We start from the raw sequence: 22,757 nt of genomic DNA, 5'->3' as shown, positions 1-22,757 counted from the left end.
CACCAAAGCCCAGGGGTGAAGCCCATGGGCAAAGCTCAGCTTACCTGGACCTCACCTCCCTCTAATCTAACCGGAACTCCAACCCATGGAAAGAAAACAGCTTTTCAACCACGACAAGGCTTGTACCACACAAGATAAATTGGTGCATCATTCACCCCATCCCGGGCAGGCAAACATCACTTGCTGTTGAAGGACACACGCTGTCAAAGGGCCACACCACAAGCCCCTGGTTTCTAACCCAAAGTCTAAAAGAGGAGATGCTTTTCAGGCCCTGCAACGTACCTCACTTCAGCTCACACAGGGAATGACTTCAGGGGAGGGCAGGATGCGGGAGAGCCACGATCCCCCCATCACGGCTGTCCTGGGCATGAGACCCAGCCCCAACACCCCCTCCACCGCCCAGCCAGACGAAGAACGGGTTGTAAAACCGCACTCCTGGCTATTTGGGACATCACAGAGCTGAACAGAACTCGCCATCTCTCTCGGTAGAAGAGCGTGAGATGAAACGGACATATTTGTATTAGAGCCTGAAATGCAGAAAGCTCCCGTTCCGATCTGCACGCCAGCCCCTTGATATTTTTTCCCAGAAGGAAAAACAGAAGATGCTTTCCATAAGCAGACGATTTCAGCAGCTAATTTTACCATCACTTATGGTCGACTTTATGACTAAGATTTCATGCTGACTATATTAATCCTGTCAAATTTCAGAGTGAGAGAGAAATGATACTGTATATTTTATGGCTGCAATAACTTCTAAGCCATTAGACATGCATGCTGACATGAAAGTAATCAAATTGATTTTTTCCTATTACAATGAAGAACTTTGTATGAGCAAATAGTCTTTCTGGCACAGGAATGAAACCCCAAAAAGCCAGCACTCACTCAGGAAATTAGGAAATTGTCACGAGCCACTGTTCAGAAATTTGGATATTCTGCTTACTCACACGTTATTGTCACCAAAGCTGAAAGGAACATGTTAGTCAACCAAACGACTGGCAAAAGCCAACACAAGGGATAACTGGAGGTTTCTGAAACAAAGTTAAATACTGTAGAAATTGCAGTTAATTGCTTTCCCAGAATATAAAGCTCCACCGTGCCTTTTTTAACCTCATCAGACACACCGAGCCCCTGACACGGGACAGCAGCTTGCTGGCCACTTCTCCAGGTGTTGGGTATACAAGCCAGAAGAGGTCAGAAGTTGCTGTTTAGAGGGCTTCTCAGCAAGTCCTGAAGACCTGGAAGTATTAACAGATATACTACAGGTGCCAAGATGAAGGGCTTAAGCCCTGTGTGTGTGCGTGTAGATGCCGAGGCAGCAGTAAATGAGAAAGCCCGTGTGCCTGAAGGTCAGCTGAGAAAGCCAGCTTCGTTTTCAGCTCGGCCTCTGCTCCATCCCTCTGCAGAAAGCAGAGAGAAAGACGGATCATTTAAAATAATTCTTTAAATGTAAATAGGCCTTTAGTTACAGATTCCACTTGCTTAGTGTTTTGTTGGTTTTTTTAAACCCAACTCATATCTACACTCAAAACTAGGAAACCCTTCTTTGACTCACAGCAGCTACCTAAAATTCTAATTTAAAAACCTTTAATCTGACACGTTGGTAAAGTTCTAGAGAAAGGTGGGTCGAAATGGACCCTGTGATGGGCAGACAAGTCACAGGGCAGAGCTGACAGATCGGGGTGTCCCCTGCCATGTGCAGGTCCCCCATGCCAGGGCACCCCAGGGCTCTGCAAGCCAGGCCTTGCACGGGAAGGGGGAACCGGTCTGCACACCTGTGAGGTGCAAAAACCCGTGAAAACTTGTTTTCTTCCTCTGATGCATGAGTGCACGTTGGGTGTGAGAGGACAAGACTGGCTAGGTTCAAAGTCTTGAAAGATGCAGTAACCAGAAACAATTAAGTGTAGATAACACGTATAATGTACTAGACTTACATGGCAGCCTGAGAGGTGTAGTCACGTTTCTTCTATAGCCAATAAAATTAAAGATTTTCTTTTAATTTTAAATACGGATCCCATACGTTTTGTAGAATATTGCTATCGATCATTAAATAACGTCAGATCTTTCAAACCAAGTAACCTGCCTGTAAAAAATTTGCATACGTATGTGCTAAACCTGTCTAAAGGCTCAAGATGGGGGTTGTATATATAACTTCTTTGGGCTTGCAAAAGAATTGCAGATTTAACACGCATTTAGTTGCAAATCAAAATGCTTTAATGGCTCTCTAGCAATAAGACTTAATTTGGGGTTTGTTTTGTCTGTGTTGTTTGGGGTTTTTTAAAAACAAAAAGAACTTAGAAATACAAAACCATAAACCCACAACTACACGGATCACCCAAACCAAGATTTGCTAAATGCCAATTTTAGTGACTTCATTTGTCCTACTACACAAGATGTTTGTTAAAGTCATCGGTGCTGCTGCTGTAATCCAAACAAGCAAAAGGTTTCCATACATGTTATTAAACAAAATGAACTAACCTTTTGGATTGCTTTTACACTTTTTTTTTTTTCATTTAGCTTTAACTCTAATTTAAGACTTAGCACCTTTCACAAATAGCAGTTCACAAAAGTTCAGAGACTCACACTTGCATCTATAAAGCCTCTTGCTGCGCACCCACGTAGATGCGCTTTGTTACCAAGTTCTTACCTTGCAGAACCCGAATAAAACCATCCTGTGACTTTGCCATGATATCTTTTAGGAGAGGAGAGCTCTGCCCAAGCAGGGCTGAGCAAACATCCCCTTGGTGCCTTTGCCACTTCTCCCGGTGTTTACTGTTCACATATTTCCTACATGAATCCCCCCCGCCCGATGCATGGGTACGCTCGATCCGGGGAGTTGCAGCCCAGCGCTGCCTGCATTTCACTGCCTGCACTTCACTGCCTGCACTTCACTGCCCACATTCCTTTGCAGTGACTGCAGCGCTCAGCACCATCAGCGCTCCCTGCGCGGCTACAGACGGGCAGGGAAGGGACGGATTGGGGGTGACACCCCCCAGCAGCGCTGGGGACGGGAGCAGCTTTGAGGGGTTCCTATTGCTACCGCTCCAGCTAACGGCGCCTCCTGAAATTAAGAAAGCAAGAGTTGGTCTAGGGTTTTTTTTTGGGTTTTGGATTTTTTGGGAGGGTTTTGTTTGGTTTTTTGTTGTTTTGTTTTTTTTTTTTAAATTGCATACAAGCAAACCCTTTCCCAACAAAACCCAAGCCAGAGCCTGTCCCACTGAGCACCATTAACCAGTGCCCACCAAATGGGTCCCTTCTGCTGCCCCTGTGGTTTTTAAGGATCCACCTTCCCAAGCCAGCCGGGCCCACGTACGGCTCGGGCTCTGCAGCTCCCCGAGGAAGACGACTAGTCAGCATATGAGCCACGAGCCACAGCCCGCAATGGGCTTCACCTGAACCGCGGTGCCTTCAGCGACCCGGCAGGAAACAGCGAATCCTTTTAGCCAAATCGTTACAAAATTGTGCTTTAAAGTTATTACCCAAACCCCCCAAATCCATAGTTTTGCAAAGGTAGGAGAGGTCTCCTGGGAGAGGCGGCGAACAATATCCATGAGTTTCTCATGACCTTACGGAGATTGCCATGACAACACCGCTTCGATCCTCCAAACATGGATATATTCATTTGCACTAGTGTGATTGAGAATAATTAGAGCGAGATTCCCCGAGCCGGGGAGTCACAACCGTACGGCGGTTCACGGCAGCAGAGCCCAAGTTTCGAGGGAAGCAGCCTCAAATTTAAATGTAAAAAAGAAAACCCACAACACTCTTTAGAGCCGCGTGACCTAATTCATTATAAAGAATGTCAGTTAGCAAACCTTTTAAATAAAACATTAAGCTAGAGGTAATTTGAAGCCTTGTGGATTTTGTTTTACTCAATTATTTTCTAATGCTTCAACTTCAAGAATAAATATGCAGAAATAAAAAAAATACTAAGGGTTTCATTTAATTCTTTTTCAAAAGAAATGAAGACATTCATACTAAACCAAAATACCCTCAACCAAGCCAGATTTTTAATTAAAACTTTTATGTCCTACAAGATTCTTCAAGGTTGTATGTAATATCTGCTTCCACATCCGTGAGCTAGCATCACACTTGCAGAAGGGCGAGCCCATAATGCACGTTAGAATAACCCGTGCTATGCATTACTATAACTTATTTCTGAGACTAATATACTCACAAATTAAACCTGGTTTGAATTTTTTTTTTTTTTTCCTTGCCCGTAATTTACATAACCACTTGCAATTTTCACTCTGTCAGTTGGGCAGTTTCCCTCCAGCAGATGATTACGCTGGCCTCTGCTTTGGTTTTATTAATGCATGATGGCAGGAACGTGGTTGTAGTGAGGCAGGTAGAAATATAAAACCTGGCAAAGAGCAGTAGAGGATAAAAGCCACTGTTGAATGCACTGTCTAATATGAGGTTAATTGGGAAAGGGGGGAAAACAAAGGGAAGAAGTTTAATGATTAGTACTGCAAATGCTCTTCTAAGAAGTACTATAAAACCCACAGAAATTCTATTTCTTCACGCTGCAGCCCTTCGTAGAGGTTGGGCTTACCTGCAGAAAGAATAATTTAGGGTCTAGAAAATTTCACTCTACTTTAAAAGACTCTGAGGTCTTCATTCAACTTGGACAAGCTCTTCTGAGCCTTCTGTCCCATCACTGGACGGGTTCCCAAAGGGAAGTACGTGACTCACGTGGAGGGAGCAGGGTGCCCTGAACAGGTGCCCAGACTCTCCCGCGGGTGCCGGTGCTGCTCTCGACGTGACCCAGCACCACGCCGGTCACACTGCAGCCCGCTGCCATAGAGCACTCCTGATCTTTGCGTTTACAGTCTTTTTCAAAAGAAAAAGAAAAGAACAGCTATTTATATGCAGGCATATTTGGTTGTTTTTTAATTTCCTAAGTGCTGCAGCAGTTCAAGGGAACAAAATTCACCGTACCCCATCAATATGAAATATTCCTGGATATATTTCCGACTGGAAATACAGAGGGAACATGGGAAAAGAGGAATCAGTTGTCCAGCGTGAGAGATAACCCTGCTGTCCCGGTTAAACCCAGCCCTGGGCACGCACACAGCGAGCCAGGCAGAGCCCGGCAGTGCAGCCACCTCTGAGGACGGAGCCCAGCCAGGACAACCCCAGGAGCTGTGACAGAGGCTCTCAGTGGGACGGCTGCTGGTCACTGCTCAGCCCGTATTCTGGGATAAGCTAATACAGTCAAAAGGAGGAGTCCTTGGGGAGAAAAAGAGAAAGTTTACAGCTAAATATTTGCTTTTCATTTGGCAGCATCACCATTTTCAAGAGGATACCAGAAAGAGATTTGCAGAAACGTGCTTAACACCTCTCCTCTAGCAAGTCTGCACTACGAAACACCCAGGAAACAAAGAAATGCAGAAGATAAAGATTCCCTTCTGCCACCATGTCTAAAACACCTCACTACTTTGATTCATCCTTCCATGCAATCTCTAAAAAAGTACAAAGTTGTCCTTCCCCAGTAATTCATTCCGTGGGTCCCAGCGTGTATCTCCACACTCAACCAGCGGCTCATTCCAGGGGGGAGCAGGATACCAGGGGATGCCCAGAGCAGAGCCAACTCTTGTAATCGCTCACTGCTGTAATTATCACATCGCAACCACACCCTGGGGCCACTTTCGGGCTATTAGAAGTTCCCTGTGCCACGGAAATATGGTATTTTGTGTTGGCACAAGATACAAACAGTGGTACCCAGCTGAGCACTGTGGTGCACATCACACAGATACGTCCACCCGCCCAGGGTGCTCCAACCCCACTCGCACCAAGGGCTTCTTTTCAAGATCGAAAACTACTGATGAATCCGTTTCTCTGCAGCAGAGAATAAACAAGGATTAGTATTCACCCGTTCATAACAGGGAAACCCTGCAGCTAGAGGTGGAGTCAGTCAATGCCTGAACATCCAGCCTAAGTTGCTTGACGAATGCTAACTACGACTTCCAGCTTATTTATCTAATTTGGTTTGATTTTAAAATATTGAGTTATCTAACCAGACACAAAAAGAAGTCTGAAAATTTCCCATGCCAGTGAAAACTCTCTCTGCCATTTTCTGATGCTATAATTCAATATATATCTCTGAATATTACTGACTTTTCTCAATCACATTTGTATCGAGAAATGCCTAAAAAAAATTTGGGACAAAGGCTACAGTTCTTCAAAATGATCTTAAGTGCCTGAAAAATGGGGTTCTACAGTGAATGAGCCTTTCCAACTCTGACTGCGATCCACAGCCTCTAAATATTTTAGTCATTTAAGCCGGTTACAATACTTATTAGGGTCTAGTTTTGTCAATCAATCCATAATAAGAGCATAACAGCTGATACATATAAAACAATCCTCTTGATTTTAGCAGAGTCTGGTTTCTGTATTAGAAGGGGGCAGCTCTGAACTGATACAACCAGTTTCTAACAAAAAAAAAAAAAAAAAAAAAAAAAAAAGGAGGAGGGATGAAGTCAGTGGCAAAATCCACAATGACTTCAGCCAGGGCCAGGATCTCCTCCAGGAACGTGCTGATGCTCAGAGAAATGCAAAAAAGATGCCAAGGCTGGACCCCCTCGGGGCAGGACCACCCGTCCCACCATGGGTGTCCGTGGTCCAGCCTCCCATCACCCAGGCAGTGCCCCTCATTCAGGATGGTCTTACTGGTACCAGCAATACAGAGCCTTAACAGTGCAATGAATGTGTAATATTGGACATCTGGGGAGCCTGACACTGTGAAGCGTATTTCAGCGAAGTACCTACACGCCGCTGCTCATGGTGAAGGCGATGCCGTGCACCCCTGCCCGCTGGAAATACGAGACACACCACCAAATAATTTCAGAGAGCGACGAATAGCTGAAAACTAACAGAGCCTGTAATGACTATCAGTACGGATTTGAAACAATGATCTAAACACGAAAAGCCTCCCTGTCTATTCCTGAACCCATGAGGTACAATACTCTCCCCCCCAACCCCAGACCTCATTTTAAAATTCATCCTTTATCAGCCTTGAGTTGAGAAAATCCAGTAGAAAGGCACAAATGGATTGTGCTAGTAAGCAGAAAAACTGTTACATCTTCTGAATGTAATTTTGCCAAAAGCCTCTGCACAATTTTTTTTTGTCACGCTTTGCATTATGAAGGAAATTTCTTTTTAGAAGAACAGGAGAATGATTTGCATAATATTCTTTGCAAGTTAATATCAGCCTCTGATAATGATCTCTGCATAATGCAAAAACGTTTGAGAAGACTGTTACAACACTAAGTAATCATATTTTAAATTATGTTTCCCTTTATAGAAAGGTGTTGCAAAAACACACAGACATGAAATCTGTCTGTTGAAGTCCCAAGAACCACCTGACCATCTTCCCACTATTCTACTGTTACAGATTGCAACACTGCCTTTCAAAATCTTACAAAACAAATTACGCTGCAACAGTCTGGCTTCACAGAAGGCAGAGCTTTTTCCTGTGCTGATGCTCCAGCACATTACATTTCACAAGAGCTTCTGATGTACTGCACAAGTTAAGCAAGGACCTGGAAATTAAGATGTGATACAATTAGATGTACTGCAGCAATTAAGGCGAATTCTCCCGTCCGTACTCGCACCGAGCCGTGCCACGCTGCCGAGCCGCAAGGTACCCCCGAACGGAGGTGGCAGCACCGGGGCATGCCCTAACTGCCACCAGGTACTGGGAACACTGGTTTATCTGGGTTATTCACTTGGCCTGGTTGGCTGCAGAGCCCTGTAAAGAGCACTGGGGATTCATTAAGACTGTGCCACCACTGTCATGTCCCCACCACACAAGAAGGTGTCCCCTCCTGCAGCCAGTAATCTTCCTGACATATCTCCAAGGGATTAGGTGTTGTCTGGTGCAGTCACAAGATCTCTGCTAATTCCATCACTCATGCCTAATTAGGTCAGGAACTACACATAAAAAGAAGAGGTCCAGGAGGAAGCCATTTACACCAGCATGCCGAGCAGCATCCTATTAGGTGTGGGCACCGAGTATTTCCCTCAACCCATCTCCAACAGGGGATGTGGGTGGGAAGCTAATGCACTTGGATATTAAATGCTTAATATGTCACTAAGACTTAACAACCACAACCAAGTGGTTTAAACCTGAGCTAACCTTCCCTGAACTAAAACAACACTGCGAAAGGAATTCAGATAGGTTCTTGGGACAGCCCTTGCACAAGACAATAAAATACAGGAGCCACACACTTCAACGAAGCAGAGAAAGACAACACGCTCAGACCAATCTATTTCTGATCATACAAATGATGTAACAGTCTCAGATTTGGAGGAAAGCACGAGGCGGGATCCACGGCGTAGGCTGTGCTCCCGAGAGCATTGCCATGCAGTGCCAACGCTGGTAAGTGCCCCAGAAAACAAGTGTCCCCAGCCTCTGCCCATAGCATCCTCAGGACCACAGAGGAAAGTACATATAGTCCAGCCAGCACTACCCACGTCTCTAACATATACAACAGGGCATCATTCAGCCTTGAGGGTGGGTGGTTTTTTTCCCACCTACAAAACCAAGTCTCAAATTCAAATACCAGATCTGTGCAGTCAAGGCACGGAGAAAACAGCCTCTTGCACGTCAGAGTGAGCTCGGCAAGGCAGTTGGCTCTGCTCAACCGCTGCGCTTGGTATAGAAATCCTAACAGAGACCTGTGGCCGTTCCTCCCCCCTACAAGTTCTGATAACTTACAGAGTTTGTCCAACCGTGTTCAGAGACAGGCAGGAGAAGAACAACCAAGGCAAGTTCTCAGACCACAGAACTGACAGTTTTTAGGGGAGATTTTTGCAGACTCTCATGTTGGCTGTCGCAGTGTCATTAGCCTGTGTACACGCTCAGATGATTTTGCTGGGTCTTGAGTCTTCACACAGCAGGCTGTACCTACAGATGCTCTGACATTGTGGATACAACCCCCCACCTCCACCCCTGTTGTTCAGGATGCTGCAGGGCCAGACACTTTTCCAGGGTATTTTCAGGTCCCAGGACACCCAGTCTGGAAGCAGCCCAGGCTAATAATCCTCCACTCCATCCCATCCTCTCCTTTGCAGACCTTTTAATGAGTTTCAAGCAATCCCTTGCTACACCTCATCAAGGCTTCCTCAAATGGCTTTGCAAACTCCTGGCCCTCTCACCGCCAGAAACATCGATGTGGAACCCACCAGCAGCATCCTCATCTGTGCTGGAGATGGGGCACCAGGCTCCCCTGCAGCTCCAAAACTCATGTAATGGTGACCAAAATGAAAACCAGCGATGGATGCAACACTGGAAGAAGAGAAAAATCAGCGGCTGCCCCAGGGTCTCGTGCTCCAGGGCAGAGCGTGCCCGTGGCCACGGCACACACTGAACGGCAGTACGGGGTCAGGGCGCAGAGTGGCTGCTGGATGCCACAGAGCTGGTGCTGGGCACAGAACTTGTTACAACTCTAATGAGCAGATTTAAGATCACTGGCTTGGCTTGTGGAGATGCGAGCTGTGACCGTGGTGAGGAAGCCTGGCCACCAGCTCGTGGGGGGATGCAGTCACACAGAAAGCCCACAAAGAGGTGGCCACCCCGTGCACAAAGCCTCCAACACCTCTGGGTCACACCCAGCTGTGCCTCCAGCAAACCTGCAGAAAGGTCTTGGCGAACAGCAGCGTGGGCATGAATTTGCCCACCTCTGCGAGTACCAGATCAAAACCCATCCCTCTCCATGATGCTGCAGCTTGGTGAGTCCCAGGGTGAAGCCCCTAACGCCCGGACTGCTCGGGGACACTGAGCAACGCAAGCAGCATTGGGAACTTTTTTTTTTTTTTTCAAAAATCACAAGCAGATCTCTCCCTTCCTTCCCCAAACTGACATATCCATCCATAACGGTGGGTGGCACCACCCAACGCAATTCATACACACCCTACCCACCTCCTGCGTGCCCAACGCAGCCATCACCTGGACCCCAAGAGGAAAAGCTTCTCCAAAGTCCCAGCAAACACCACAGCCATCGGCATGTGCGCTCGGGAGATCACAAGGGTGTGGGAACCGCCTCGCGAAGTGCCTGAACCAAATATTTCTATTGCTAATGCTGCACGTTGCATTTTACATAACATTTCTGAGACACAGAGGAGGAGGTCAGGAGCAGGCTGGAGGGTGGGGAGCGGACACAGCCAGCTTACCGACGGTCTGTGAGACATCCAAACGATTTCCACAGCACGTAACTGTGCTGCACCGTCAAGGGAGGCTGCAAGAGCACAGCTCCTGTAGGGCTGGCACTCGGCATCGCCTTGTGTTGCCTTATAAATATATTGCAATTGAACTGCAGATAAACTGCTTTAAGAATCTGGGGGGGAAATACCAGTTTGGAGGTGTGAGGGCTGCATTTGTTTTTTCAGGTGGTATAAACAAATCATGACTTTCACTACATAAAACCTTACAAAACAGTAGTAAAGGCTAATGGAATATTTTTGTTGTTTAAAATCCCTTAAAAAGCAACATGATGCACTGTGGACCTCACCAGTGGACCATCGAGCCCTTCTTCAGGGGCTGGCCAGCCCAGCAGCGCTTGGGCAAGCATAGACTGGATCTTCTCAACAGTATCCACTGGACTTTGGTTAAAAAAAAAAAGATAATTAGTGGTGTTGGTAAGATGGCGAGCCTCGGTAAAAACCAAACAGCTCTGGTCTATCTGCAGAAAACAACCTACCCGTGCAGTGTGACCGCTGCCAGGACTGCTCAGCCCCAAGCCCTGCTGCCTCTGAGGACATGCAGTGATTTCATCACTTGGCTCCTCCACGCCTGCCAAGCTGCACTGCCCTCCTGTCCCACCACCCCAGCCTCAGCTCCCTTCCAAGAAGCAAAAAGTTAAGTCCTCCCTTCTGTGTCGTTTCTTGTGCCGAATCCAGATCAGTCAGCAAATACTGCAGGATACACCTCCCCGAGGGCCACTCATGAACAAGACAACAGCTAGTTCGGGATCTTAAGGGGAAGATAAATGAGGAAACTTCCTAAATTTGATTGTAAAAATATTCATGAAGATACCAAGTGGCTCAGGTACCTGCACTGCTCTCTGCAGAAGCGCCCACCAACTTCCAAGCAAACGCAGAGGCACTTGTCCGAGCCTGTGAAGGGTCTTGAGTGGGGACCATCGGGCAGCCCGCAGAAGCCCAGGGAGAGGGACAGACACTAACACAGGCACTACCGACAGCAGGGTGTCAACCCACATTACTTAAAACCGTGATGGGCTCTGAGCAGGCAACGGCTTGAGCTACGCCCGGCTCCCAAGCTGCTCTCCAGGCTGGTGCCCGCTGGGGAGCGGAATGGGACGGCGTGTTACGGGCTCTTCCCCAGACTGGTTCATGAATCTTCAAGGATACAGGACCAGAAACCTTAATGACGCTGTGCAAGGATAAAAAAGCTGCTTTGTGCTGAAATCAGCATTGCAATCTGGAAGCAGAAGTGTTGCCACCATTAGTGGGTCTGAAAGCCACCCAGAGCCGAGCCGCCCCCATCACGGGGTCTCCAGCCCTCACTGGCCGACTCCAGAGCGAACCAGCCCCAGGCTCGACACTTACACTGCAAAACCAAAGCACTACATCGGGCTCAATCTACATTTTTACAGTTGCACACTGAAAAACACCAGCAAAAAAAAAAAAAAAAAACCCAAAAAAACAAAAGACAAACACCCAACAGTCATCTGAAAGACCAGTTATTAGATTGCTTGAAATGACTTGAAATGAAATTCCCACCGATTTTATTGGACTACTCGGATATTGATTCTGGTGTGCTTCTCGCTCGGTCTGCAGCACAGAAATTCACCTTGCTAGAAATCCCCCTACGTGCTGGGCCAGAAACACACACTGAGAATGTTTGGGGTTGCTTTGTTTTGCTCCCTCTTCCTTGCCCTACAACTGCCAGTGCACATCAATAAAATAAAGCCAGGAATTTCAAACAGTAATTTCTTTGTTCCCTGCCTGCATGTCTGCCACCATGCTGAGAGATGGAAGAGCACGGGAAGCCTGGATGCCCACGCAGGAAAAGGAGCGTGCAGCACAGATGCCACAGCTCCCACCCCCTTCCTGGGTGGTCGTCCCTGTGGTGGTCATCTCCTGGCTGTATCTCTGGGGGCTTCTGGACCAGACTGGCAGGTTCCCCTCGGGAGCCTCCCAGCCCTCCTGCCCTTGGGAATTCCCTCCTCGTAGGACGGGAGGGCAGAGAGAGAGGTTGAACACGCCAGGATATTCTGCCAGTCTCTGTCACTCCGGTGGGGCGATTCCCCTTTCCATCCCCTAAGGCAGTTTAACTTGACTGGCCGCGGGTTTCACCCACGGGCACAAACCGGCACCCTGGGGTACGCCTGTGCCAGCACTGCACCCCCAGTTCATCCGACCAGCAGAGCTGGGACACGGACGGGTCACACTCCAGCGAGGTCTCCCCTGTTTCTAACAAATAAGATGATTTTGGATCCTCGTCCCAAATCCTCTCAGGTTATAAATTCAGGCGATGCCTGTACACTTGACACAAAACAACAACAGTATAAATGATTTTTTTACCCACATAAAAAGGGGAATAAAACAATTAAACCCCAGTCTGCTGTGTGTGAATAGCTAATTCAGAGCTCTAAGAAAGCGCCTCCATCGCCCCGGCCGTCCAACATCCGAGTCCCTGTGATGAGGTGCCAGCAGCACGCTCTGTGCTTCACAGCTCGCTTCACAAGGCATGAACCCAGCCCCAAGAAACTGCCACCATTTTCTCCCAAGCCCTGCAGATGTTTCAGCTCAAGCGGGCCTCCTGGCCAGCACGCCAGCATCCACTCCCTCGCTCGCATGCCTGCGCAGTAAAGCACCGTGCGATGGCACAGCGAGCTCGGAGGAGAGCGGAGCAGCTGGAAGATGACAGCTCTGCAACTTCCAAATTTCTATTTAGCTTTTTTTTAAAATTCACGCTGGCAGCATAAACGCAAGCTGGGCTGGTGCTCCACTCCAGCTCCCTCGTCGGGATGTGCTCATCCTTCGCCTTCACAGCTCATCCGCTCACCAGGAGCATCGCTGCCTCCTCAGCAGCACACCCACCCTGTTAACAAGTCAATGCCCTGTCCCGATGCTGGGAAGGGCAGTTGTGTTCTTCCCTGAAGGACCTGCCCTCCCCAGCTTCTCCAGCATCCCACAGGAGGTGCAGGAGATGTCAAGCCCTTGGACAGCACAGGGCAAAGCTCTGAAGAAGGTGACCAGAAGCCAAGCGAGCCTCAGCCTCAGGCCGACCGGCACAGAGTGTTCTGGATGGGCTGGAGGCTTGGCGAGGCTGGAGCAGCCAGCAGAGCCCGTGGCCCTGACGGAGCCGTGGCACGGATCCTGGGAGCTGTCTGACGAGTCAAGAAGTCCCGTTGTTCGATTCACTACACAGCCTGTGAATTAGTCAATCCTCCTCTTTCGCCTACCCTGTGGGCTGGAGGGGGGGGGGGGTGCTGGCCCCCATCCAAATATTGTGTAAGCTGCAAAAAAATTATTTAAAAAAACCCCAAACCAGTTAATCTGTAGAAATACTATTTTGGAGGAATGGGGGAAAGCTGAAGCTGTAACGACAAATGATTACTTGCCGTTCTCCCATTCCCTTCCTCCAAGAGCCTTAAAAAGGCTTCCCACCATCCCGCTACGGCCCTTCTCACATTACACTCGGATAAACCCAAGAGGAGCGTGGTGCTCGTGTCCTGGCCAAGGTCACGGTGACAGCAAAGCGCCGAGGAGGAGCCCAGCTCGGCGGCTCCCCGCGCTCGGCCCCCGCCACCGACCCCGGCGTTCCCGGGCTGCGGAGCAGCAGTTCGCTGGCCAGACCAGCCCGGGTGGGCAGAGCGCGGGCAGGATCCGGGCAGGGGAGCGATGGAGCTATGAGGCTCTTTTCTGTCGGCTTCATTTCCATGGGCACCCACGCAGAAAGCTAACGCAACCTTCCCAACTTCTTTTTTTTTTTTTTAAAGGCTTTTCTCTCTCCCTCTTTTTCTTCCCCCCAGTTTTTAAAATCCAATTATAGCACGACTCTCTCAGCAGGGGTCAGTGTGGAATAAGAATCGCCAGAGTTAATGGACATAAGACCAAGAAAGATTAATGCCTAAATGGTTTCAAAAGTTGTATGATGCCGATTTCATTAACATTTTAATTGTAATGTATCTTTTTAATCTTCTTTCACACTAACGGTTTTATATGCTTCAAAAAAGAAAAAACTGCTGACAACAAAAATATCAACATACCAAAATTAACAGACAGAACTGAGTGCTGTAATGGGAACTGAATGAAATGCAGAAAACCGTGTTAATGATGCATTAAGAGCAGGAATTGTAGTCAGACAAAAGTAAAAAATTCAGCGCATTCAGTTGCATGCCCTGTCTTTGCCTTCCCCAGATATTCAGCACCACCCCAGACATGTGTCTTTCAGCGGGGCTGTGCTGAAGCAGTAACCCAGACAGCGTTACCAAATGCATGCATAGATTTATCAAAAAAAAAAAAAAAAAAAAAAAGTGCTTTAAATCTGGCAATTAATCTAATTTAAGCAGGGTGATATACCCGAGCAGCGGACTCAGAGGAGGCTTCTGCTGCTGCTGTTGCTGCCCATTACCCTCTCTATCGAACGGCACCGACGCTGCTGTCACCGCTCTGCAGGCTCAGGTCCCATGGCCACAGCAGCATCCACAGATGTGAAAGATGCAGTGACAACCACCGTGCAAAATTTTGTTTTACTTAATTAGAAGACAATTAAACCTAAGCAGTAATGTTCCATTAAGCATGGGCATGTATTGATGATGTTAGCATGTATAAATGGAGGGAGGAACAAAAGAAGATAATTGCAGAGCAGACAGATGAAGTTTCAAACAACTTTTCGTTGTAGAAATGAGTGCCTGAGCGACATAGATGCTCTCCCCTGCCTGTGAGGCTGCAGCTATAGGAGCGATGCAAAAACCACAGCATTTTACTTCGCAGTCCACTAGAACTTGTCAGAAGGGAGATCATCAAGTCAGGGCGATATAAACCCTCCACAGAATCATTAGCAGATCAAAAAACCCTAAGTTTGCAACGAAAGTGTGACTCCAACCATAGCTATGACAGAACAGAACCAAAAAGCACATTATCCTACTCAGATCTAGTCCTATGAAGGTCGCTACAGCCGGTGCAGCAGTGAGGCAGGTTTCCAGTGAAGGGGCACCTACGAAGAGGGGTTACCCCTGTGTCGGGGAATTTCACGACAGCAGGGTCTCAACCACAAGCTTTGCACCCAAGAGAAGAGCGAGCTTCTCCCCAGGAGGGGTCTGTGGGGCACCAGGACAGCCAGGCACGTCCCATCCCGCTGCAGGTCTCCCACCCAACGCCGGCCAGGCCCAGCTGCCTCTTTCCCTTGGAAATCAAGTCATTTTAACCACCTTCAAATGTATAAAACCTCACTCCCTGGGTGTTTTGGGCACCCGGTCATTGCCTTCTGCACGGCACGCCTTGAAAGGCCAACCCTTTATTTATACACCTGCACGTTACACCTTTATGTAGCATAATCCCTTCAAAGCTTAGCGCCCTGGAAAGCACTGAGCACCAAAACATCATCGCTCCTTTGCCGTGTCATCACTAAACAGTATCTTCTACAACATCTCTGCAAGGAATTACGTTATTTCCAAGCCTAACCCTTGTTTTCCTAATGCTTCATCTAATCAGAGCGTAAATGTTTGTCCTATGACAGAGAGAACTGGCATGTAAAACATGTACCCCCACACAATATATATATATAACCGAAGCTGCCATATGCTTCCCCAGTGGATACCATGACAGGAACGCGCGCGTGGAGCCGAGCCAGCGCTGGCACCCGAACACAGGACCCTTTCCACACAACTGCTCTGCCACCGAGCCCATGAGCCTGAGTAAGCACAAGCTCGGTCATATTTAACTTGCAATTCTTCGCACACGTTATTCTTCGTCGTGCTGCTGAAATTTGGTCTCCAGACACCCAGGGATGAAAAACATCTGGCTCCTCTCCCCAGATCGATAGATCCAGAAGAGCCCTGATTGCTACAAATGAGATGCTGCAAAGAAAAGAGGATTTTTCTTCTCCTGTTTTTCCAAATGATTAATAGATCCTGATATTGGCTTTATTGCTGTGGGGATGACACCGGGAGGTGAAGTATTTAATCTCATCCCAGTGACTATATATGGTCACTCTGATGGAGTCACCTCCCTCCCCTCACGCTCCGCTGCCCTTCGCTCCTGGCACTGGCCTCCGCAGCAAACTGGCAGAGCTTGGGCACAGCGCCGGCGAGCCAGAAGTCAGCAGACTCCCCACGTTACTGTGCTCTCTCTCCCCCTTTCCCAATTGTTTTTTGCCTTATAATTTTAAAAATCTTAAATTGGGAGAAAAAAAGTGAGAATACACAAATACTCAGGAAAAAAAACCCGTATTTTAAGAATATAGAGAATTATTACACAGGGAAAACACCACAAAACTGTCAAGTTACATATGTTTAAATGTACTGTTCATAATCACTTAGAAGTTTAATAAAAATAAAATCAATCCTTTTGTGAAAAGTATATCAATTTATTCAGCCCACGCACACTGGTTTGTTATTGGAGGGTAGTTTGTGGCTGCTGAAGCAGTAGCAGTGATTTCTGCCCCCCCATCCACCCACCTAGGGGAAAAAATGCACTGAAATATTTGTCTTCATAGGAAATGAAACACAAAAATGTACTTGACATGCAATTTTTTTTAAGAAGTCTGATGTGAGGACCTCTAAAAAGACTGAAGCCAGACTGCAATGTCTGTGAACAGCCCCAGGAACACATACAGCACAAAATGTGTGCCAAGTGCTATTTATCTTCATTTTATCCCATCGAGCCGCGAGCTTTCGGGGGGTCTTGGTCACCGCACCAAATAATTGTTCTTGTCGCCACCGGCCCCATCGCCTCCTCCAGCGAGGAGCTCAGAGGATGAGCCGGTGTCGCACACGGGCTGCAAATACCAGCAGCCCCCCGTCCCTCCTGCCCTCCCTGTCCGTCAGTCCATCCACAGGGCAGCCTCCGCCCCAGTCGAATCTGGGGATGAGGAAGAGTGTGGTACCTCCAGCGGGCTGAAACCTCCCGCCAGGGAAAAGGAGGAGGCAGCTCCGCACGCTCCTTCCATCATCCAGGGCTCTACATGGCAGGCTCCGTCCCAGCAGTCCGATTTTTATTACCTCCGTCCCCGTTTAGGAGTAACCACATGACAAAACCAAGCGCAATCCTGCACAGCGGAGCTCGCCCAGGGATTGCCTCTCCCTCCCTGGGATCACGGCATTTGCGCAAGTTTTCCCTTAACAGCAGCATTTGTGGATACAAAGACTGTAAGGTTTAATATTTTTTTACATTTCTGTTCTGCTTCCAAACATTTGCTTAAAAACAAGTTGAACTTAAAAAAAAAAATAAACCACTAATGAATCACAGTTCCTAGCAAATGAGCAATTGCAGTTGACACAATGAATTATGCCTGAAGCAAGCTGGGAAACATATTTTGCAAATGATCTCATCCACAGGCAAACCTGGCATGACACTTGATTTGCTAAAAAAGACACAAAGCCTGTCAAAATTCCTGTCACTTCGCAAATAAAGTCAGGTAGAGAAAACCAACAGCCTCACCCTCTTTTAAGCATGCTTCACCTATTTCTCAATTGCTCTACAGGCTTGATTTAAAAAAAAAACCCCACACCAACCCCACACACCATCTCCTTTAGGTGTGCCCATCCCAGCTGGGTGCCGAAGGCAATCGGATCCGCTTCCACTTCCCCAGACGAAGAATAGATGGGCTGGGAGGCTGCTCTTCGGATGGCAAACACGGGCTGGGGCTCCATTTGAAGGCTAATTGCAGCAAGACACAATGCTCTCTCTGGCCATTAGGTATGGCAGGGAACTTGCAACTCACTTTAATTTCCTCCAGTTGAATGCCTGTATTTTATTTCTTTCATTGCATTCAACTAAACTCAAAGAAATGCAGGGAAACAAAAAAAAAAGGCAATTAAAGCATAGCCCCCCCAGCTCCTCAGCATCCCCCGAGCTCTCTAGGGCCGGTTCCTTTCGGCCCAGCACAACCCACCTGATTTCTCTCCCTAAAAAGCTGGCTGGCTCAGAAAACCTGGGAAAATTCAAACCCATGGCTGAAGCCTCCTTCTAACCCCATTTTGTCAGGCCTGGGTATTTTTAAGCACAGCCATTGTACAGAGCAAAGCAAGAGCAGAGTCACATCACCCTGTCGCAGGTTGTTTCGCTGTGTTTATCCCCAATCCACATCATCCTTCAGGTACCAGCTGAGGTACGAGGATGTCAATAAAGGAGCTCTCAGGCACAGCACATCCCCGCAGAGCTCCCCAGCCCGGCACCAGCCCTCCAGAAGGCCTGGCAGGGAAATCGGACGGTCTAAAATAAGTATTTCCACTCTGAGGTGAGAGGGTTTGCGGCCCGGTCGGGTAAACACACACCAGTCTGGAGGTTTGTCTGAAGCAAACCCAGAGCTCAGCGAGACAAACAGGCTCTGGCAGAGGATTTTTTGGCTCTTCCTCCCCCAAGCACCGACCAGCAACGCCGCAAAGCGGCCTCGCACCTCCCGACACCTCGGCTTGAGAGTTGAACCGAAACCTCGTCTGGAAAGGACGCACCTAGGCTTTACAGGCAGGCTCCTACAAGTTCAAGGACAGGGGATTTTTCTTTTCTGGACTTAGGAGCAGTAACGATACTCTCTGTCCCCCGGACTGGCAGCACAACCACCCCGCAGGGATGGTGACCGGTCACTGGCACCTGCTGAGAGGAACCAAAATCTGTCCCCCTGCCCCAAATCCAAGGAGATTCCCTCAGGAAAGCACAGACTTATGGCTGGGGGAGAGAAAAGGCTTTTCTATTGCAAGAGGGCACCAAAAACTTCACTTCCAAAGCGATACAGCACCAATGCACGCATCTCATCTGAAGGCGTCCATCTTCTAGGAACAAAGGAGGGCTCTGGGGAAAAGCTCGAGGAGACCTGAACAACCCAAACCCGCCGGCGGCGAGGACGGCGAGCGCTCCCGGCTCGGGCCGGACGGGCGGGAAGGGAAAAGAACTGCCCCCAGGGAAGTGGGGTCTGGGCTAAGGGGTGAACCCCCGGGCCAGGGGGTCTGAGACTGGGAACCGAAGGCGTTTTGGGGAACGCTGCCCTGCGCAAGCGCAGAGCCCGGCCAAACCCAAACCGCCCGTTTCACCTGAGCAGGCCCCTTCAAACGATGGGGAGACCTCCTGCTTCTGCACTTCCTGACGTCTGACTCTCACCCCACTACTTGTATCATTCCGCAAGCCTTGCAAGTGGCATTTGAGAAATTTTAAGCTCTAGAAACGCATCCCCACCCTTTAGTGTTCAAATAGTACACTTTTCTCCCATGAAGCCTTAATTAAAAGGCCTCTACAGGAGGAAAAACCCCAAACTCACAGCAGTTACACCTACAGAAGGATATTTATTCTCAGGAGGAGGAGAAGACCCCTCATTATTTTGTATTTGCTGCTTACTTCAGATCAAACTATTACCACCTCCATTATCCACACCTGGAGGTCACAGACTTACTGTCCTAGGCTGGGCAAACAACATCAATTCAGCTAATAAGGAAAAGCTCAGCTTTCTTCTTTTTAGTTGAGGGGTTTTATTTAATAGCAGGCTATGAATACGGCAGGTAATTTGGGTTTAGCTGTGCTTAGGCACCGTGCTTTTGAACAGGACCGTTCTCTCGGCCTCCCCCAGCACCTGGCGGGCACCGGGGTTTGCACGGCCGCTGCCAGAGTCGCGCCGGCCCCACTGTGGCTACCACCGTCCAGAAGCCAACGTGCCACCGAGCGAGCAGCAATCATTCTGGTTTGTTTACCGATTTCAACTTCTCCTACTGTTTAATATTTCAGCTGGAGAAGGTAAACCGGCACGCCAGCCCCTCAATTAACGCAGGGCGCGAGGCAAACATTTGGCAGGCACGAAGCGCATCAAGCTGCCCGCAACCTCGCAAATGCCTCCTGAAAGGAGGAAAAAAAAGTGAATATTCAAATTAATGACCCAGCGGGTAATGGAGACTTGGCTGGAAGTGATCCTGCACTTTGCTGTTGGTCGGAAGGGGTGAGCCCGGCGGAGCGCAGCACGCGATGTACTGCTGTCGTTTTATTTTCCTACAGCAGGGAAGATGTTTGGAGAAGTCCTTGAGCACAGCAAACGCACTTTAACTACAGCAGCCTGCAGACTGCAGCAGGCAGGGGAACGCGCCGGCGCTCGGCAAGGCGCTCACCCAATAAAAAACCCAACCACCTACCCCAATTTTCCCCCGCTCAGACACCCAACGAGCGGGTTAACACCCTGCCCCTCGCCGCCTGACGGGCCCCCCGGGCCGGGATGGGGGGTACGGCCGCCTGTCCCGCAGCAAAGCCCCGGCTGGGGGAGGAGGGCACCGGGCACCCCAACGACCTCGGGATCGCTCCTGAGCTCCCAACGTAGGCGTTCGGCCGGGTTTTGGGGTGTTTTCTGGTTTTTTTTGTTTTTTTTTTTTTTTTTTAAAACGTCTCCCCTTTCACAGCATTTTTCTCCCCTGGGAGAGAAAGTACGAGCCTGCGTCTGCGTTTAGCCATTAAAAAATAAAATATCCAGCCAGCACCGCAGCCTCCTCGGAAAGGTATTTCTAATAATAACCCGATTTTCCACATTCGTACAAGACTTGAAAACACAGCAGGAACTAACGCAATTCATCCCCAAACCCCACTTCCCACGGGCGGGGGGGGGGACCCGGCACCCCTGGGTCACCCCTTCCTCCTCCTAACGTCCCCCCACCCCCCCGCCCTCAACGTACCCCCTCGCACCCCGGTTTGGCTGAGCCAAACCCTCCCCCTGGGGAGCCGCAGCGTGATAATGAAAGGAAAGCGGATTAAAGGCGCGATGTGCGTCCCCCACCCTCCTAAAGAAAAAAAAAAAAAAAAAAAAAAAAAGGGAGGGGGGGTGGCGAGGCGTGTTGGCGTGTTGCACAGCTTTCCCCGAGTTTTGGTACGGGGGGGGGGGATAGTTATTAAAATATACAAAAGGGGGGGATGCTGGGTGCGCTGGCCCGCGGGTCACGGCACCGGAGCCCCCCCCCTCGCCCCCCCCCGCCCGCGCGGGGCCCCGGTGGCCGCGGTCTCACCTGCGGGGCGCCGGCCCGCGGACGCTGCCCTGGGCCTAGCGGCGGCGGGAGCCGCGGTCCCGGCGGCAGCAGGAAGTGATTCCAGCCGCTCCTCACATGGACTTTCCCTGACCTCGCCCAGCAGCGCCGGCAGCCGCGGCCGCCGCGCAGGGCCGGCCCCGACGGCACCGGGCCGCCCGCTGCGGGGGGGTGGGACCGCGGAGGGGAGGGGAGGGGAGGGGACGGGAGGGGGGGCACCTCCCGCCGCCGCCGCCGCCGCCGCCCCTCTCGTCCGCCTTCCCCCCCCCCTTCTCACGCCCCCCCGGGGATGCCCCCGCTCAGGGAGGAGGGACCGCGGGGGGGCGGGACCCGGGCACGGACCCCCCCACCCCCCGGGGCATCGCCGTGGAGGGGCGCGGGCGGGGCACGGGGGCGGAAAGCTCTATTTTTTATTTTATCTTCTTTTATCTTATTTTGTTTTATTGTTTTATTTTTTCATTTCATTTCATTTTATTTATTTTATTTTTTTAATCTCAATTTATTTTATATTTTTATTTTATATTTTTATTTTATTTCATTTTACCTTATTTTTATTTTATTTCATTACATTTTTTATTTTCATTTCATTTCATTGTTTTATGGTTTATTTCATTTTATTATTTAAATTTTTACTTCTTTTTAATTTTACTATTTTTTTACTTTATTTTCATTTTTATTTTAATTTTATTTCCTTTTATTATTTTCCATTTAATTTTATTACTTTTATTTACCTTTATTACTTTATTTTTTTCATTTTATTATTTCTTTTTTGTTTCACTTTTAAATTTTTTGTTTCATTTTATTATTTTATTTTTTTATTTCATTCTTTTTTTTAATAGAATAGAATAGCTCAGATGGGAGGAACCTACAACAATCACCTAGTCCAACTTCCAACTGCCTTACTATTTTATTATTTCATTTTTTATTCTCATTTTTTAAAAAAATTATCTATTTCCTTTGGGGTGTCAGCTGGAGCAAGCGGAGCCCCCCAGGTGCCCACCCCCCCCCCTGCTCGCACCGTGCCGTGTGGGGACCCTGCCCGGCTCACACCGCCTCAGTGCCCCTTCCTGACCCCGACCCCGACCCGCGGTGGGACACGGTGGTTACCCAGGTGCTGCGGCGTCGCTTCACCGTGCGATGCTGAACGTGTCTGCGCGTTCTCAGAGGGTCCCAGCCCAAGCTCTAAATTTAAATAATTTCAGAATCTTGCCTGAAATGGTGAATGGCGTTACCTGGCAGCTGTGTCACGGCGCTTTTCAAATGCTCCATTACCCATTTCAATAAAAGACATTTTTACCCTTCATTCAGAATATTAATTTAAAGAAAGAAATAGAAGGGAAATGGAAGGGAGATGGAGATGTCCATGTTCCAAACCAACCTCCCTTGGGTACGAATCCTGCTGCGATGGTGCGAACGCGTGGGCTGGGCGAGCGGCATGTCCCGGGGGGCTGCGGCGGGGCCCAGGCCCCTTCTGGGCTCCCCTCACCCCTTGCTCCCGGTCCCGGCCCCCTCCCAACCTGCATCGAAGCCTCGGGGCGTGGGATCTCGGGATGGTGAAGGATGTTGGGACCATGACGG

At 48.9% G+C, this 22,757-nt stretch overlaps 1 protein-coding gene across 1 annotated transcript in view; it reads right to left on the bottom strand.

Moving 5' to 3' along the window:
- Positions 1 to 22,086, bottom strand: part of NACC2 (NACC family member 2) — a 63,124-nt gene extending 41,038 nt beyond the window's left edge. Inside the window, exon 1 of the mRNA XM_074845996.1 lies at positions 21,162 to 22,086. The gene's annotated coding sequence lies outside the window, so the exon portion shown is untranslated. The remainder of the gene's footprint in view (positions 1 to 21,161) is intronic.
- Between the last annotated feature and the right edge of the window lie 671 nt (positions 22,087 to 22,757).

The sequence above is a fragment of the Strix aluco genome, chromosome 20 (genome assembly GCF_031877795.1).
Source record: "Strix aluco isolate bStrAlu1 chromosome 20, bStrAlu1.hap1, whole genome shotgun sequence".
Taxonomy (NCBI): domain Eukaryota; kingdom Metazoa; phylum Chordata; class Aves; order Strigiformes; family Strigidae; genus Strix; species Strix aluco.
The sequence above is the reverse complement of the archived record's forward strand: the minus strand, read 5'-3'. Positions and strand labels throughout refer to the sequence as shown.